This window comes from Chlamydotis macqueenii, chromosome Z (genome assembly GCF_036417535.1).
Source record: "Chlamydotis macqueenii isolate bChlMac1 chromosome Z, bChlMac1.mat, whole genome shotgun sequence".
Classification (NCBI taxonomy): domain Eukaryota; kingdom Metazoa; phylum Chordata; class Aves; order Otidiformes; family Otididae; genus Chlamydotis; species Chlamydotis macqueenii.
Window position 1 is genome coordinate 52,551,636 of NC_141593.1, and position 19,265 is coordinate 52,570,900.

Consider the following 19,265-nt stretch of genomic DNA (forward strand, 5'->3'; position numbering starts at 1 on the left):
CCAGCAACAAGCACACCAAGAATGGTTTTAGTCATTGTCAAATGAATTGGGACTGGTCAAACAAATCACCTGGCATGCAGACCTGGGAATGAAAAATAATTGCTGTAAACAAAGCATGTAAAATGCAATTTCTATTCAGTATTTTTCAAGCAAATTACTGAAATGCCGCACTGAACCAAAACCACAAGAGAGAACTAAACCAAAAAAGCATAGGTAAAATTTGACTGGACAACATTATTCTCCTTATCCAAATCCAAAAGAAATATCAACAAGAAGAAGAATAAGAACAAGAGTTAGAAGTGATCTAGCTGTTAGCCTTAACACTATGAGAAATAAGGGCAATAGAAGTTTGGAGTAGGTGCTGATCTCAGTTGGGATTTTAATCTCCTGGTGCAATTCCTAGCTACCCATCATAGCCAGATTCTGGCCCTCTATCACTAAGATAACATCAGTTGTGATTTTCATCTAATGTCCTACAGCTGCAGGAATTTTGAATGTGGCCTTACTGGTCTAGAAAATTGCATCCAGTTGTATCAAGTCCCAGATCTTTGAGAAAAATATCCTTCTTACTTGCATTGCCGGCAATTCTAAAGAACAAAATAAGAAATATATAGTTGTTCATTCTGAATGGCCTTGAAACAACTCTTTCAATGCCTCTTAGATCAGGCTTCACGCTCATACTTCACAGGTACACACCCTACTTTACAACCATAAAACAATTTACTTATGTTTTTCATTTACTTATGTCACTGGCCAGAATGAGTTTAAAAAATCCACATATACCCATATCTAAAGGCACAATATTCATCCATTCACAGTAAATACTCAGTCTCATAAAAATGTATACTGAATATGAATTCTTTTGATTTATAGCCTGAAAGGTAACTTTCCCCTTCTCAAAAATTACACGTCTGCCAACGTCTAATATGTGTAAGGACAGAGAACAGCATTAGAGAGAAATGGGCCATTACCTCACCACCAGCCTGCTTTGGTTTGGAGTTCATCCCGTGTGCATGGATGTGATGAAGAGACTCTGGCCAAATGCCGTATGAAGGTCAAGACCCATTAGGTCTGAGGATGCGATGATTATGATATGCCTTCAGCCACTCTTTTAAAGCAGCATCTTATTATAGATTCACTTACATCTCATCAAAATGTACGCATACGTGCCACTTTGCACATCATAAAGCATCACTGATGGCACAGAAAGCATCCAGGAATATGGAAATGCTAGAACTTGGCTGAGCATGTTGGCTCTGCCGCAAGTGAACCTACATGAAGTTACTGATTGCCAAAGGGCAAAATAACTAAAGGGCTCAAAGTTTTGCCTCAGGGGCTGCAAAATTCTGGGGTTTCTGGAGAAGTTGTGAAGAGCCAGAAGTAAAAGCTGTAATAAAACCATTACCTGACTTCAGCAATGTCTTATGTCAGCCTATTTCACCCTCCAAAACATTATCCATTCTTAGAAAACAAGTAATTAAAGATATTCTTCTGTGGCTCCCGAGCAGAACAAGACCTGCCCTCCTGTCATTGCTTGCTGGTGAGGCAGGTAAGGAGGAACACTCTGACAGAGGTTTAGGTTTAGGATGTAGGATTTCCATAACCTGTTGATTAACTTCCGTCTTCCACAATGCAGGATTTTGTGGATCTCTGTTCCCTCCACTACTCTAAACAATTTATTTTCAGCCAGTCCTACCACACATTAAGACTGTGGAAGTTTGTAGAGTCTATTCAGTGACCATCTTCTGTTGTGACTACACACAGCAGTTGAGGACAGTATAGTTAGAGATTATGACCAATGAAATCTAAAAATGGAAACTTTTAAAGCCCTAAACAATAGCCCTAGCTAGGTACTCTACTTCTGTTTCTTAATTGAGATCCATTTATAGTTACACAGCCCATGAAATGTGAAGTTTGAGAATCTGGCTTCAAAGGGGTTGTATAAAACTGGACACTATTTAAAAGAATAAACAAGTATATTACATTTTCTGTGAAGAGTACTCTCCTTGGTTCAAGTAACACCCAGGCTTAAGCTTTTAAAGCATGTTTAATGATAATCCAAACATGGTGAGCAAACAAACAGGATCAAATGACTGGTTTCCAATTCTGTCTGCTTATTTAGTACACAATGAGCACCAAACTCTGCTCTGAGCGACAGACAGAGAAGATAACACTTCTTCTCCCAGGAGGCTTCCACGCAGAGATGTCTCAAATTCAGCAGCAAATTGATTACATAGATGATTCTGCCAGTTCTGGCAACCAGAAGCAAAGCAGACAGACTATTTTTAGCATGGCACGTCATTATCAGTTTAATGGCATCCCAAGGTTTATCAGCCTGTCAGGTCAGAAAGAAAGTACATCTTGTTAGAGGGAAGCATTGGAACAAATTTCCTCACTAAGTACCATGTCTTCTAGTTTTTTCCTGTTGCTAGAAGGACCATTTTTCACCCCATAAGTTGGATAACTATGAGTCAATCAGTTCTGTTTTATGTCAGGCTATCTCCATCACTTCTACCTTTCTTGTCTTTGGCTACTGCATTTTTAACTGGTTGCTTCTGGGTCTTGATATATTTTCCATATCTATTTTATAATAATATTGATACTAAAGTAGAAAAACTGATCACTTTATGTTCGAACATTTTAGTAGACTAGTGAATCTTAGCGCATTTTTGTCTCATCATTTTGAGACTGCTACATTGCCAAAAGTTAATTACATTTCCCCTAGCATTTGGGCATTGTTCTTATTAAGTCATACTTGTTCTTAAATGTGTTCAATTTTCCATCAAAAGCATTCTCAGTGTTTTTGTTAGGAAGCTTACATCTTCCAACAACTCTCCTTCCTTTCTGCCTCCTAATTTACCTCTTCCCACAGCTTGGATGCAGAATGAATTCTTGATATCACATCATTCCATAAAATACATCTTAATGCTCCTGACATACTTGTCTATGTGATAACCTCCAGGCATACAATTTATTTGTAACCATAATGAAGAACACTGATTCAAAAGAATGACAAAAATTAACTGAAAGTAAGCCAAAGCCTTGTTCAAACGCCTCCTCAGTGCAGTTCTTCTCCAAAGCTGAACAGTCCCATCCTTGCAATAATTAAAACACAAACGTGCATTTAATGTTTGTGAGATCTGCGCTTTCTGACAGTCAGTATGTGCTTCACGGACATTACATTCCTGTCTGCTGATACAGCCAGCGGATGGACTAATTATGGATAGGCATTTGTGACCAAGTGTTCCTAGAAACTGAACTGAGATTATCCGTCTCACTGCATACAGCCATCAGCTTGTAACTGCCAAGCAGAGCTGAAAAATGCAAAACAGAGGTAGAGAATTCCCTGTCTCAGCCCCAGAATACTGAACAACCTTGGTTCCCACCAAAGCTCAGGCGCAAATGAAAGGCAGAAACTGACTCACTGCCATGTGAGTCTTCAGAGAGGAACAAAAAGACGTTATCTGCTTACACTCCTGAACGTGTTATGCTCCTATGTGTGAACAAGCAAATGGGGAAGTTCTGTCAGCCACTACCCAAATAAGCTCGGATTAAGATGTCCTTGTATCATCTGGCCTTAGCACAAAAAGACATCTACAAAACATCAATTTCTGTGGCAAAACTTGAGCCATAGCCACTTGAGTGTGTAATTTTTCATCATTCCACTTTGATTTAGTTCATAGAAGCTTTCAAATCAAACTAACCAGATCAAACTCTGCCTGAAACCTGTAAAATGAACTGAAACATGAACAAGTCAGTGAGAAAGTGAGAGCAAGCAAGAGTAAAATTAAAATGCACACGTATAAAATATCTCAAAGGATCAAGAGGGTTGCCTGTTAGTTTCTAAACCTTAACGGCAGCAGAGCATGATTACGACAGTCATGTCCAGTGAAGTATTTCCAGTTCTTCCTCCCTGCTGCACATTTTGTGGTTGGTGTAAAGCACTAGCTGTTCATACGGGCAGCACCTGAATGACAAGCAGTCAAAAGAACAATTAGGAATTCACTCTCATGTTTTAGGTCACAGCTGACAGCCGACACTAGCCTTGCAGCTGCCAATTACTTCCAGCCCAAGATGTGTCCTTAAAAGCAGGATTATCAAACCTCTGCAACACAATCCTGTAGTCACAATCAGCAGCCGACCAACCATTCCTGCACAATGAAGTCACCTTACAGCTACGAAGTTAGCTTTGAAGGCTTTATTATGGATGAGTTGCTCCTGTGCCATTGAAAATACTTTGATCTCTTGGGGTTTAGCACAGCCTAAATTTAAAATAAGCTGCTATAAGGGAAACTGTCCTTTTATGCTGCAATTGAGCTGCATGTATTGAAAGGTTACAGGCACGAGTAGGAGGAAAGCAGGAATGGGAATATTAGCTGCCACATTCATCTTCCTGCCTGCCTTGGCACAGACCCATGCGCAAGTCATAGAAAGTACAACTTCAGCAGTCATTAAAAAGTGGCTCTGCATTTTGCTGAGAAGGGGAAAAAAAGAGATAGGAGTCAACTTCCAGCTTTTTAAGATTTGGTCATCTTCAGGGGCCAACCTTAGAAAATATTCTCTGTCTAATTAATACTCCCATTTGCACCAAGCCATTCTCTTCCCCCTGCACATCAGTCTCCCTCACACGTGATTTAAACTGTCATACTACAAACTGTAGAATGACATTTCTTGTGCATGCTTTAGAAAGGGAGTATCATAAACAATACGTTAGGTGATGGCCACAAGTCCAAATTCAAGCTCCCCGCGCATGCTGGGCTCTGAGATGACTCCTTAGCTCTGGGCAGCAGCCTGTGCAGAGGTCTGCGGTCCAGTCAGTGCCCAGCACGGCCCCTTGTGAAGCATCCAGGAAGAGAACCCCCTGCAAGCTTTGCGCTCCAGCCGCCTGCTCTAGCCTTGGCCACACTCAGCTGCCACCGGCCACCAGATTTTCATGACTTGGAGTGCCTTGTGCCCCAGCGAAGTGCCCTGTGCAGGATGGCCTCCACGGTCTGAGGAGCCACACCAGCAGCTTCATCAGCCTCCATGGACCTTGCACGGTTCAGCTTAGGAAGAGTCAGTCTGAGGATCTCTGTAACAGTTTATGTGGTCTCCAGTGGCATCCACAGAAGTTATTTCACTATGTTTCACATAGACCTGAGCTTAAAGGGATCAGGCCTTAAGAGATTGATCTGATGGTTCAAACAGCCTAAAGAATGAGGATGTAAGATTGTCCTCATGCGAAGACACTACAATGACTTTTTCAGTACTGAGAGCTTAAACAAGCCCTGTATATTTACTAATTCCAGCTACAAACACAAACTGCTACAGCACATTTTAGAGAAAAATGCATTTGATACTTCCCAAAAATAGCCCACAGCAGATAAGCAAACTTTGTAAGCCCTCAAAAACCAAATCACCTAAACCCTAAGCTAGTTAGGAGAAAACTAACCTTCTAGTCTTCAGCCCAGCAAGGCTGTAAAGCATCTGGCTGAGTGGGACACAAGACTGCCCTTGAGTACGATGCCGTCCCAGCTGCAGAACAAGCTCTTCATGCTTTTGTCACTCCAGCCCAGGCAAAAGTCAGCTCCCAAAGTCCACTGACAAAATCTCCACCAGCCAACTGGAGCTACTGCTGGAGTATTACAGAAGAGCAGGAACAGGCAGCAGCTATGCTGCGGTTTGCATTTTCAAAGGATTATGCAAATGCTAATAAACGATGAGTCAGACCCCGATACGTAACCAGTATCATTCAACCTCACTCAAGGTCCATTTTCTCTGACTAAGGAAGTCAGGCCTTCAAAAAAGGCCTCAAAATGATGCCAAGGCAATACCAAGGCAAGTTGTCACACAGCTTACACTGATAAGGAGAACCACATGGGTAAGACAGGATTGCAGACTATTGCAGCTTTGTCCTCACCTCATGCTCTGTCTCTTCTGAGATAAAGCACTGGTCAACTACAATGAGAACTGGGATACCAGAGCTCAGTTTTGATGACAAAAGAAGAGGAAGGTCTATTGCACTTCACCTGCAATCCTAACATCCTGGATTATTTCCTCTTCCTTCATGTCACTGGTAACTGCTTAATCATAGAATCATAGAATGGCTAGGGTTGGAAGGGACCTTCAAAGGTCATCTAGTCCTTAATGGAAGAATTAAGCATCTGTCAGGAAAACCAAGCTACAGGTAGGCACCACGCACTGACCATCCCAAAGCAGCAGTCACCATCTTTGAGTGTGCAACTTCAAACCCTTATTAGGTGCTAACTCTCTGAATTGCACATTGACCTGTAAGAATCCCTGGTTAGATGTCTACTAAAACAATGAAAAGGAGAGCTGAACAACTGTATCCGTCTCTGCAGCTGCATCACACCTCCTGACTGTCCTCAGATCTTAGCCCCAGCTGTTTGTACCCCAGTGCCCATGTTGATGTTTCGTTCCTCAGCACCAAGAGCATCAGCTGTTACTATTGCCCTTTCAGAGAGAAGTACAAGAACGATGAAGACAGTCCCAGTGAAGACTGGCAGTCACTATGTGGTGCTACAACCTGAACACTGGATAAAAGTTAAAATGTAGGACACAACCCCACTGCAGGGCTAGAATATGGTACACTTTTTTTCTATACTAGCTTTTTATAAAGTACCAAAACTAAAATGCTTCTGACTGTCTGGGCTGTAAGAGCTTCACAACAGTATTTATTAATTTGTATTTGCTGTCACATCCTAATAAATATCACAGTTTTATGTCAGTTGTCTTTATCCCTTGGCTCACCTTCATGAGCCACCACGAAGCCAGAAAGAAGTCTCTTTTGCTTACTTTTTCACCATGGGTATTTCTATGCAGAGACCCCACAATTTTTATGTGTAAATTTTTTAATACATGCCCAGTGGCTGTACGACAATTGTTGCAAAATTTGGACAGACAAAAGTTACGAAGTTTGCAACAGAACATTAAAAAAAACCACTGGTCAACTGTATCCAACAGAGTTTATCCCCCAGCTCCCAAAGGGGGATCATTTCTAAGGTCATGAGCTTGAAAGCCCGGCCAAGCGACAACAGTGACCATCTCCTCGACCACCTTCCACCAGGAAGGAAAACATGACTTCTACTTTTCTAAACTGTTCCTTCTAAAAAGATAACACAACATTTGAGCAGCAGCTTATCAAGGTCCTCTGGCAAGCCACATGACTCTCAGATTTATTTCACGGCTTTTACTATTTTTCCACAACTGTAGCAATCCCCAAGCTTGCAGGGATTGCCCCAGGGCATGACATGTTCCCACAGAAGAGTCAACATAAAAAAAATGAGTAAAACTGAGTAGAAGTAAGAGAGCAGAGCCAGTGCACTCCGTCCAAGCCACTGTGCTTCTCTACAAGTAGCCATGATAGTTACACAAGGATATTTGGTTCTCAAAACTCAGCAGTTTTGTGTAACAAATCAAACCAGATCAATTCAATCTTAAGAAGAAAAATAGATTTAAAAAATGAGGGGAAAAAGAGATACTTGCTCCTCTTCTGCAGCTTAGTCCAAATACATGAACAGAGCAAAAATGCAGCAGTGTTCACACAACTGTCCTGAAAGAGGCTTGTGGGTTTGAGAGTCGTTCAGTCTGGAGCAGAAATAACTACAGCAATGTCAGGTAGCTGCCAATTCCACAGGACAAGCAGTGAGCATTCATGGCAGAAGCTGTGGGAAACAACACATGAACATGCAATAGCCAGAAAATTATTCAGTGTACTACTTTTGAAAAACCTGTCCTGAAAAGTTATGGATAATAGGTACTGACAGTATAGTATCACAGCTGATTTCTCTTGTGCACAAGTAGTTGAGTTTCTGACTTTGTTAGTAATGTTGATAGGTAAAAAAAAGCTATAAGTAAAGGTCTGCAAGAATCAAAGAAAAAGGATCCAAGACCTAACCTAAGCAGTTAGAGATTCTTCTGCAAAGTGTTAGACTAAATATTTTGTCTTTGCTTTGGTAATAGCAGCGATGATTAATCACCACTAAATACTGTTGAATAATTAAAACCAGATGATATTTCTTTTCTCGTTTAATAACATTATTTTCTCTTCCTCATTTTTTTTTTGTCTTTAAAACAAATGTTTACCAGTCAGTTAACTAAGATTCATTTTTTTTCTAGGATCCATTCAGAACAGGAATACACTAACTCTTCAGGTGAAAGTAATTTATAGATTACATTATCCTAATTTATTTTCTATTATTTTGTTCTTCGGCAGAGCAGCTGCAATGACAACCTTCAACTTAGAGCAGGACATGTTAACAAGATTGTTCATTTCCTGAGTTCTGCCAACAAAAAAATCTTGCCACTCTATTAAATAAAAATGAATGGCAACTATTACCAATTTTATTATTCTTCCACAAAGAACAGAAACTACTGATAACCAAATCCTCAGTTTGGTGTGCTGTTAATTACTCCAAACAATAAATCACAGATCCATGAAATCTCTTATTCTTTATATCATGTTTCTTCTAATGACGCTGCTGTGAAAAGAACTTGATTCTGAGTAAGCCAGAGAGGGCATCCTGGACATTGGTGAAGGTAACCATGGAGAAGCATTTACATAGGAAAAGGTTGGGTCCCTCCCCTAAAACTTAGTGTTTAGGCAGGAACTGACACAGTATTTTACTAATTTCATAAGTACCTGGAGGTCAGTACAGCTTTGTCCAAGCTGCATGTGCACATTGTCCCACTGCTCATGGGGCTGCTGTGTGCAACGACCTGCAGACAGGACTTCGCTACAGCCAGTGGGATCTTCACACAGACACCCACATTCTGTTTTGACAGCACAGTAACATCTGCTTCCTTACATACTGGTTGATGGAAATTAACATTATATTTCAATTAAAAGAGTAACAGAGGTCATTTTTCTCAAGCCAAATTGAGTTTTATGTTTCAGCTTCAGTACTTTTTAGAAGCACTTACAGTTGAATTGTGAGGAAAGATGTGACACAAAAGCGGGACTTCTGCTCAGACTAAAGCGATGCCTGTATTAATGCAATTCTTTTAGAAGACAGGCTTTCCTGGAAAACTCAGGATAATCCAGAGAGTTGGACACGTGACTGTTGCATCAAGTTACTAATTCACTTCCATTTCAGATGACCTTCCTGGAATCACTGTATGCTAAGATTTATGAAGGCATAGAGCATTTCATGTTTGCATACCTCTATGCAGGCTTACAAAGCAGATAAAACAGTTAATTTAACTTGGACTGTAACTCACTACATACAGCTTTTCCTTTAACATCTGACAAGGAGGTATAAGCTTTATTCCATCACTGGTAAGCACTGTGGCTTAGTGCTTAACTTTTTAAGAAGAATTACATATTTTCAGAGAGAAATTTACTTCCTCTCAGTTTGGGAGGCTTTCAGTATTTCATATGAGAAGTTTTGTGTTTGTCAGAGACTGGTGGAAGTAACCTGAGCTTTGGCTGTGGGCAGAGGCTGAGTATTACGCACAATTTTTTATCTCTTTCACCCTAAATGCTTGGTATGTTTTTGTGAGGGGCTACACTTAATAGGGTATCTACCAGTATTTTCTTCTTAAATCTGTATCTAGTGTTATCCAATGTATCTGTCCTTCTGCCAGGCACAATTTTTTAATGTCTTTCACTTTATTTTATTCTCTTTTTAAAAAGATATCTATGTATTCTCATGAACAGTACTTGACCTGATTGCATATGTAAGTATTTACTTACTTTCCACAAGGGCTGAAGTTAACAAAAATAATGCTATTTTTAATTTCAGTTTTTAAATTTTTAAATAATTGCATCCCTAGGCACCATACAATAAAATGTGACACAGAACAACGGATGTTTTTGCTTCCAAAGTTTATTGCAACCGAATGGGGCCCGGCAGCTTGGTCCTGTGACACGCTGTTGGACTGGCCCAAGAACAGCATCAGCCACATCACACCTGGAAATAACGACACCTTTTTTTAAAGCTCCAGACTGGGAAAAGTCCTGATTTTTGTAAAGTATGTGACAGGAACAAAGCACTGTGACAGTCAGCGAGGCAGGCTCAGCAAAAGAAAGTTTAGTTGGGTGCAAATCCAATAAAGGAACAAAAGCAGAAGAAAGAAACAAAGAAAACTGTCCTCTCCTGGTGACCGGCTCAGCACACCAAGTCTAGATACTTCAGCAGGAGCTTTCCATCTGCGTCTCCCAACTCTTAGGGCTAATTTTTCCTGTAGGGATGCGAACCAAGCACCATGGTACGAAGCTGTTGGATATTTGCTTTCCTAATTTGAGAAGCACTGATATCGAGTCCTGGTAATTACTCTTCGGCACATCTGCCATTTTGAGTGTTTGAAACGGGAAGTCTTCTAGCAAACACATTTGCTGTCACTAAGGCCTATAATTAAGGTGATGGATTTGGCACTGCCTCTTCTCTGGACCACATATGAGGGACCCAGTGAGACATTCAGGTATATCTTTGGTACACCACACACTTAGATGTACCTCGAATATTCTTCACAAGTAACCCAAAAAAAAAAAAAAAAAAAAGGTTTTACCTTTACTGTGCTAATTCAGTTTCCATGTGCTCACACAGCTCTGTCCCATAGGACATGAAGCTGTACTGGACACACTGGATATTGCATGCGGCCAGCTCCCCACCCATCCTCTAGATCCAGCCATCAAGGTGGTATCTAATTTTCACCAGCTTTTTCTGTGTGACACCTCTTTTTCCTAAAACTCTTGCTGAGGCCTCATTACGTTAGATCAGTAACTTCCCTTCTCTTGGAACAGGTAGAAAATACCAGCTCCAGTCCAGTACCTACAGCTAATCTCTGAATCTACCGACTTTATGGAGAAGTTTGTCGTGGACTTCAATAGGACCAGTACTTACTTGCTGTTAAGCAAGGCCATCATCATCTTACTGCTTCCTAACAGGGCCATCTCTGTGGGCTCTTCCCAAGATCAAATATTCTGCATGCTTGCAGAACACGCTTGGAAACCCAGTTTACAAAACTGCTAATTAGAAATGCTAATAATGTTAACAAATAGAATTTACACCAATTAAACTTAGTTCCTGTGTGCCAGCTGACAAAATTAATAAGAAGCCATTTCTCTCCAATTCTTCACTTGTTTTCAGCTATTTTGTGTCAAACATTTTGGGGCTAATTTTACTTTCATTATCTCAAACCATAGAAATGACAGGTCAGAAACAACTCATACCAGTCTCAAGGTAGACTGACTAGTTTTTTTAACAGTTCAGGGGACATTACAGAATGCCAAAATTAAAGTTATGCTGGACCTACACTACAGATTAGTTGCCACAGCTCTACAGCATGACAGACGTTTGCAACAACAAAAACTTAGGTAACCATCCAGTCAATCATACAAAAAAACCCCAGTTAAATTCGGCTTTCTCCTCTTCTTTTTGCTCTGTGATTGTTTCAGCGGCGTTTGCATACAACAAGGACAGGTGCTTCAGAGAAGTGGAAGTGCAGGCTGCAAATGCATCTGATCAGCAAAGTAACCAGGAAACACCTGGAAAGCGAGGAACGTAAATGCTGTTTGCAAGCAACCTGCCAGGCAGTCAGCACTTACTACATTGATATTTCTACACTGGGTAATGAAAAGGAACTTATCATTGCTTCGACCCTACATCCACACAAATACTGAGCTGCACGTGTTCCCAAAATGCTGTCAGGAATTAATCATAAGTGCTTCTAAGACTGATAAAGATGAAACTTATTATGTAGAAAGTATGCCTGTGACATCACCCTAGCTGTGGAATTAACAAGTATCCAGGCCACTCGTTTCCAGGTTAGGCACTTTAAAACCACAGACAGAGAGCAAGGCGAGTGAGCCAAGCGCTGTCAGTCAGCATTTCTGGCAGTACCCCACCCGCCGGACAGCAGGGCAACTGCTTGCTGAAAGGTCTTAAAAAACAAAAGCACCTTGCACCTCTGTGAGTTAAAATGAGAGCATCTGCTTTGTGTGCCCAGTCATCTTCATCCTCCCAGCAGATGTTGTCTCTGCTTGGAACAGAACAGGCTGAAACAGCTCTTGATGGAGTCAGAGCAGCCTGCACAGAGGCACAACGGCCCAGAAAGAGAGATGGCAAAGGTCTGGTTACTCTTTGAGGAACCTCAAACTCGGCTTGGTTAGATGCTACCAAGAAACAAAACTGCTGAGGAAAAGATGGGTTGCAGTACTGCAGTAGTGGGTGAAGCACTCCCCTGCACTGAGACTTGTTTCTGACCCTGGTCTTGCTTGGGGTGGGTTAAGTCTTTGCAGGGAGGAAAGAAACCTTACTGCAGAAAATGCCAAGATGTGGAGGGAAAAATAATGCTTACAGAGACACCCGCAGTTAGGAACCCTTCAGTAGTTCAGAGAAGGAGAAAATAAGAAATACCAGCTCCTAGCTGAAGAAAGAAAATACTCAAACTCAAAAGGAGAGGTGTTTTAAAGAGGAGGGACTACCAATGGATTACTATCAAGCAGCTTTGTTTGCCTCCATCACTTTGAGGATTGAATCTCTCCGATCCAAAAGAGAAATCTGCTTTAATGTAACGTCTTGACATTCACTTATATAGTTGGGGAAAAGTAATTTTTTCCACTGGCTAAGGCTTTATGGCATGAGCTTCTGTAGGTACTTAAATGAAAAGAGATCTCCCTTCTCAGAGGAGCAGTTCCACATCCTTTGCTCTTTAATACTGGAAGGAAGGAAAAGGAAAGAGAAGGAATGAATCAAAGAAAAGCCTGAAAAAAACTACACGGAAAAAACCCTGAAACATCTTGCAGCCATTTTACAAAGTTAGATTGATAAGAAAGCTCCAACTGAATGCATGAAGGAAACGGATCATGATGTCAGTGATATGAGGCACAAGATTTCAAAGCCTTGGGAATTAATGCTTTGTCACAAGTTAACTTATCATCAGACCAGAAGATGGAAGAACAGACTTCAGTGTCTGTTCACACTGTAAGTGACTACCTAAACATGAACCCACGGAGACAGATTTTTTTGATCAGCTGCCTCCTCTTTTTCTATTAAACTTTTAATATAAGAAAAGCTAACATGCAGTTTCGTAATACCTGGGTTTTGTTTAGAAATTACAGTGCAATTCCACAACAGTATTAAAAACTATGAACAGCATTGTTCCTTGACCACTGCTTGTTTAAAAGGACAGAAATTACTTAAACTCACCAATATCCCTCTTTCTGAATGCATTGCTTTACCAGGACATCCCAAGTCAGTTCGGCAGAAGAAGAACTGCATTCAGTTCTGTGACACAACAGAAAGCACCAAGTACTTGTAACCCATTTGCTTATTCTCATCCTTGATAAATGGCTTCTCTGAACTCATGATAGTAAAATCAAAACATTTTTTGTTTAGCACTTTCCACAAGACTGCAGAGGGATCTTGTTGGCTAAATATAGTCAATTTCTCGAGAAATCCCTGTGGACAAGGGCTGCCTTCTGGGGGTTTGTTTGTCCACTAACTGAATTCCAAGCACTCACACAAAGCTTTAAGTAGTTCAGTATTATAGCATGTATTTATTTAACAAAACCAAGTACAATGTATCCAGAAGATTTTTCTGACAACCCCAAACAAACTCAAAAACACTGAGTTTGCATCTGCCTATGAGAACACAGCCCTATGCCCACACTAACACTGCACAAAACCCTCCCTCACTTAGCTCTGTATAACTTTGCCCAAAATATTGTTTTCTCAAGATTATTTTAGGGCCAAATAACGAGTTCCTATTTATGTTGTGAAGACATAGGTAACTGCTCACTGTACAAAATTCAAACCCATCCTTTCCTACCTAGAGGTACCACTTTCTACTGGGAGAGGATCTAATACTCTCATCTGTCTGATAATTTGGGCATGTGTCTTCTCCAGTTCTTTCACGTGAGCTTCAGGAATGTACCCAAGTGGGAGGCTCTTTATCATTCTGAGTAGATGAGGCGGTTACCAAACACCAGCTGAGAAAGGACATCTCAAAACTGAAAAAGCATCTTGAGAAGTTTAGTTTCAGTTTTTCATTACTGTCTACAGGAAAAGTGTTTCCTGCTCATACTGAATAGAGTCACGAGTATGTACAAGCATCTACAACGCGCCTTCGAGATTCTGAACTAAAAGAATCAGCATCCCAAGTTTGGTTCCCTACCCACAGTCCCAAATTTCGAGCATTTAAGAAATGTACTTTTGCAGTAACGCAAATTGCATGAGCAGAGACAGTGTAATGGAGTCTTTAACAAAACACAAAAATAACTATATGATACATAGGTAGCCAAATTTACATAGGCTTACACATCGCTATCATTGCTCTGTCAGGTCTTCAGCTTTGAGCTTTCAAATGCTGCTGCTATCAGTAATAGTGATTTCTGTCTTTTAAAGCTACTACATTTACTTTCACAGAATCTTGACACAATTAGACGAAAACTTTGCAAGGAGATTTCAAAGCTTAGTATGCCCCCCAAAAAAGCACTTTCTACCCCCAGAAACAGCTTCCTGTTCTCTCCCAGATATCTTGGTAGACTGTGTATAACCAATTTTCTTTCATATAGTGAAGGTTTAAAAGAACAACTACAAATCCTGTGTAGAAATCCTTTGCTCTCCAAACCACAGTCCTGTACTTCAATATCTGAAAAGCAATGTATGCAAAGCAAAAACAAGAAACAGGCATCACCCTGCATTTATTTTCCTTCCTTTCCTCTAAATCCAAAATGACAATTCATGTGCTATAGCTCCCTGTGTACCTTTGGATGCTTGCAGTCCAAAAACAAACATATGCTTCCCTGGTAACTTTTTTTTTACTCTCTCCATACTGCTTGATAAATTAAGTACATTAAAAACTTGGGAAAACATACCTGTAGATCCTCTGCAATCACTAATTGTGCATACAAACTCCACAGCATGAAAACTCACTCCCATATAGGTATGGGAGATGGAGAAAAATGGAGAAAAATTAATTCATTGTGAAATGCATCACTCTTCCAGATAACTCAGGATTTTGAAACAGCTTACTACTATAGGACTTCTTCTACCACTTCTAGCTGACAGATGTCTTAACTAACAGCTCAACAGATTTGGTTATAAGGTGGCTCAGAAAGAACAGAATTGATGAAATAATGGAGTACGCTCTTCCAGCCGGGAGCACTTTTATGCTCTTTTTGGATCCCTGCTTGTGTTAGGAAAAAAAAAATTAAAAACCAATTTAAAAAATTGTATTAAAAAATTAAAATAAAATAAAAAACAATAAAGATCTCTGTGCTGCACCCACATATATGGTAAAGGGAGCAGAAGTTAGCAGCAATTTGTTCTGTTTCAGTAAACACTTTAAAATTTTGTTACCCTTTTCCATCTTTACAGACTTCTTTTTCTTTCAGTAGAGCGACAATCATCAGTGCATTTACAGCTGCCTTCCACAATATTCTTAAGGCCCTCACTCGTGCATGCAAAGCCCCATCTCCTTGTTAGTCATTAATGGTGCAATTTTTCTTCCAGCTGAAAGGATGAGATGCGCGACTCCACTAGGAAAACTGCATGGCCAGAAAGAGGGCTATAAAAAGGCAAGAGACAAATGCAACATTCTCTGTCCTACAGAGTAAGTGCATCTCGTACAGCACTGTCTATAGAGCTGGGTTGTTTTCCTTCTTGCCAAGACAGAGAAAAATGAAAAAAAGATATCCCCTTCACCACGAGATACTTTGCACAGTCACACCATTCCCAAAGTATTACAGCAGAGCTCTTCATCTCCTATCACCCCGACAGAAGAAGCTATGTTAGCCAGTCTGAACAGCAAACTAAAACCAGTCCTCCTTGCCTTCTCTCAGCCTCTTCACAAAGTCTCTTCTTGGTCCATAAGTCACCCCCAAAGCCTCACAGCACATTTTGGAGCCTACTGTTACAGTCTGCTGTGCGTCCAGTAGAAATGAAGTTGATCTAGTGTGCTAAGGACTGTATGTGTCACACAGATGACTGCATGACAGCTCCAAGTTACAAAATTAAAAGACATTTAATGTTGTTTAACATCTTATTTTCATCTTATTTTGAAAAACACTGTAAAAGCTTTATTCTCTTAACTGAGCCCACAAAAGATGCATTCCAGCAAACGGAGAGACTCAGCTGCTGCATGGACCTCACCTACTGTACATGCTCGTCACCGTAACTTTCAGTAGCAGAAAGTTATTGAATCCGTTAGGACTTAATTTACTGTCTCATCTTCTGCCTTCCTTATAACCCCACCACTGAGCCAGCACACATGGCAGTAGCTTTTACGAGCACGACATTGAGGCCAAGATCAGAAGTGTATTTTCCAGCAACTGAATGAATCTGGGCAGAGTCTCATACACAGTGACCGCATCCCAAAAGCACTGGAAATACATGTAGGTAATACACAAGGTAAGTAATTTAATCTGTCACCTTGGCATTTTCCATTCTTCCTCCCGGACTTACTTTTGGGAAGGGAGGAGTGGAGTAGCTTTTCCCCAGCTGAATTCAGTGTGTTTCATCTTTTCTTTTAAAATTTTTGTACCCTCTCTTTTGCCTGTTCACTCCTGTATCTCAAGCTTAAACTTTCCCTTCGTGCGCTATAATTATCTTTTGCAGGCTATATGCTCTTCTGCATCTTCAACCAGCTGTTCTCTTGTCCCATTTCCTATACATGCTGTACACAGAAGAGCTACAAATGGGGGCCTCTAAGAACAATCAACTCAACTAATGAGAAAACAGAGGTTTGCAAACCTTTGTAAAGCTAAGTCTCTTTCCCACCATATCGAAAAGAATAAGGTACTAGGTTTTCAGTTCACACTGTACACATGGATTTTTTTGCTGCAGAAATCTCTCTCCCATAAGCCTTCAGCTAGGAAGGAAAATATCACAGGAAAAATTAAACCTCTGACATTGTGGCTATTGCAACACAGACCATTTCTTTCTTTCTCCCCCCACGTTCTTCCATCACAAAATCTTCTGGTTGCCACAGGCAGGGGAGGACAGGTCTCCACCACCTGCCTTATCCCAGGTTGGTTTCAATCATTCTCCCCGCGCGCAGAAACTCGCATCTTCTCCCGATCTTATTTCAGCGTAATGGTAGCTCCACAGTGGCCAGGTTAGAGGAGGACACAACAGCTGCAGGGACCGGCAGGTGAAGGACTGGCCTCTTGTCAGGCTTGCTGCTGCCAGCGTGTTTCTAACATGCAACTCCTGTAAATCTCCTCGTTGCTCAGTTAATATGTTACAGAGGAGCTGAGAAGGCACCGGCTGGGCTCAGAAAGGCAGAGCTGCCTTGGCCTCATCACACCAGAGAAGCATCCTTGGCAAACACAGAAAGTGTTCTGACAGATCATTCTATGTTAAAAAGTTATCCTCCCCTCTTTTCTTTTTTGAAAGATACATCTTAAAGTCAGAAGACTTTTAGCACAACTGAAAGATTCTGCCCCTGGTTACAATAATGACAAACGTTAATGCTTGCAGGGAAAATAGTTAAGGCACAACTGAAAATCACCGAGACTGAGGGCTGACACGCAAGGCTGGCTGTATGGATTTCAGCCCATTAAAAAGATGCAGAAATGACAGGAAAATGTGGTGATGCACTCAGCCTCTCTTCTCATACAAAAAGATCCAGCTTTATCACCATGAAAGTACTTATCTCTGCTTTTAGAAGTATTAGACATTTGACTTCTTTGTTTCCAAATCAGGAAACCTCAGAAAGCTAAAAAAAACTTACTTTGACTGTAACATTTTAAAGATGAAATCCAAACACATAAGAGGCAAAGGATTTTAAACACTGGGTTTGGACTTCTTAAATCTAAATAGCTTCTAATAAAAAACAAAGGGCACAGAGAGCTCTATGAAAGACACTCCTGCCTGCTCTTGCAAGCAGAGGCTGACCAAACTCTTACTCCCGTTTATGAATACTTCAATAAAATGTCAGTCAGAATAAAAAACACAAGAGGATACCGAAAAGAAATACCACATCTACACCTCAGATGCTTAATAAAAATATTTTCAGTTACAGAAGGTGAGGAGACACAAAATACAACCTTTTTTTCTCCTTTAAGCACTGTGTCTGCATGTAGAGACAATTCCACTTTTTTTTTTTTGGCAGAGGGTACTAAAAATCTGCTGCTATCTCTTGCCAAGCTACTTCCCTCCCCTACTCCCTCAAAAAAAACCTGAATGAGGACCAGGACTTTATGGGAGATCAAGAATATTCCCATTTCTCTTGCACAGTTCTGTTTTTTCAATACACTAAGACATCTTGTAAATTAGCTTGAAGTATTTTAATGTATGGTTTAATGATAAATATGTGTATGTATGCATGCATATACCACAGATTCTGTGAGGGGTGTACGTGTATGTTTATATATATACACCACAGCTTCCAGTGGCACCCTAGAAAACCAGAAAGGAACCAGGCTACTGACTCTTGCTTCTATCTAGTGAAAACGGAGACACCTTTTCCAAAAGACGCACCTAAAAATCAGCTATTCCTTCCCAAATTAGTCCTCTGGGCTTGGTTTCACTCCACCTACAGTCCTGTCCCAGGATGTAGGAATATCACATCGCTTCCAGATTTGAGATAAACTATTCCACAAACAGTGTAAAAAGATGAAGCGCTGAACACTGCTGGCTTTGATGAGTTATTCAGAATTAAAGGAGCAGAACAAACAACAGAGAAAATCAGCAGCAATTTACAATTTTACCATTGAGTAGTGGTTAAAAAGAAAATTAACTCACACTGCTTGAAGGTGGAGCTTTTAATTATTCACACACATATTGCTACTTTCTCTACGAACAAACACTGGACTAGGTGCACCACAGATACACCTCCACATAATCCCTTACCTGAAAAGCAGGTATAACACACGGTCAGTTAGCACTTGTCACAGTGATTACAAAGATACAGGCAGCCTGTGAAGTAAGTGTCATACTTTAATTTAGAGGTACTTTTTTTTCAATGCCATGTGTTTGTTTTTAGCATGTTTCCTCCTTTCTTTAAATTAGATCAGACAGGTTTGTATAAATGAAATACAGTAATTCACAGATGCTAAATGCTGAAATGTGAACGTACAAATATTGTGATTAGTTTCTCAAACTCTGACAAAATCTGTCAGTGTGTTTCTTCAGGAAATATATTTATTATTAAAAATTACAAGGATTTACCACAAGCTGCCTTTGATCCACATTCCCACCCTACTGATTTTTGACAGCAGCAGGGGGATTGAGACATGAGGGGGAACATAAGATACTGCTTAAGGGAGCAATATTTTTTTTTCCCCCAAGGTTACACGTGACACCATCTTACCAGAC

General features: G+C 40.5%; 1 protein-coding gene across 4 annotated transcripts in view; it reads right to left on the bottom strand.

Moving 5' to 3' along the window:
* MARCHF3 (membrane associated ring-CH-type finger 3) overlaps positions 1-19,265 on the bottom strand; it is a 78,116-nt gene that overhangs the window by 36,869 nt on the left and 21,982 nt on the right. The window lies entirely within an intron of this gene.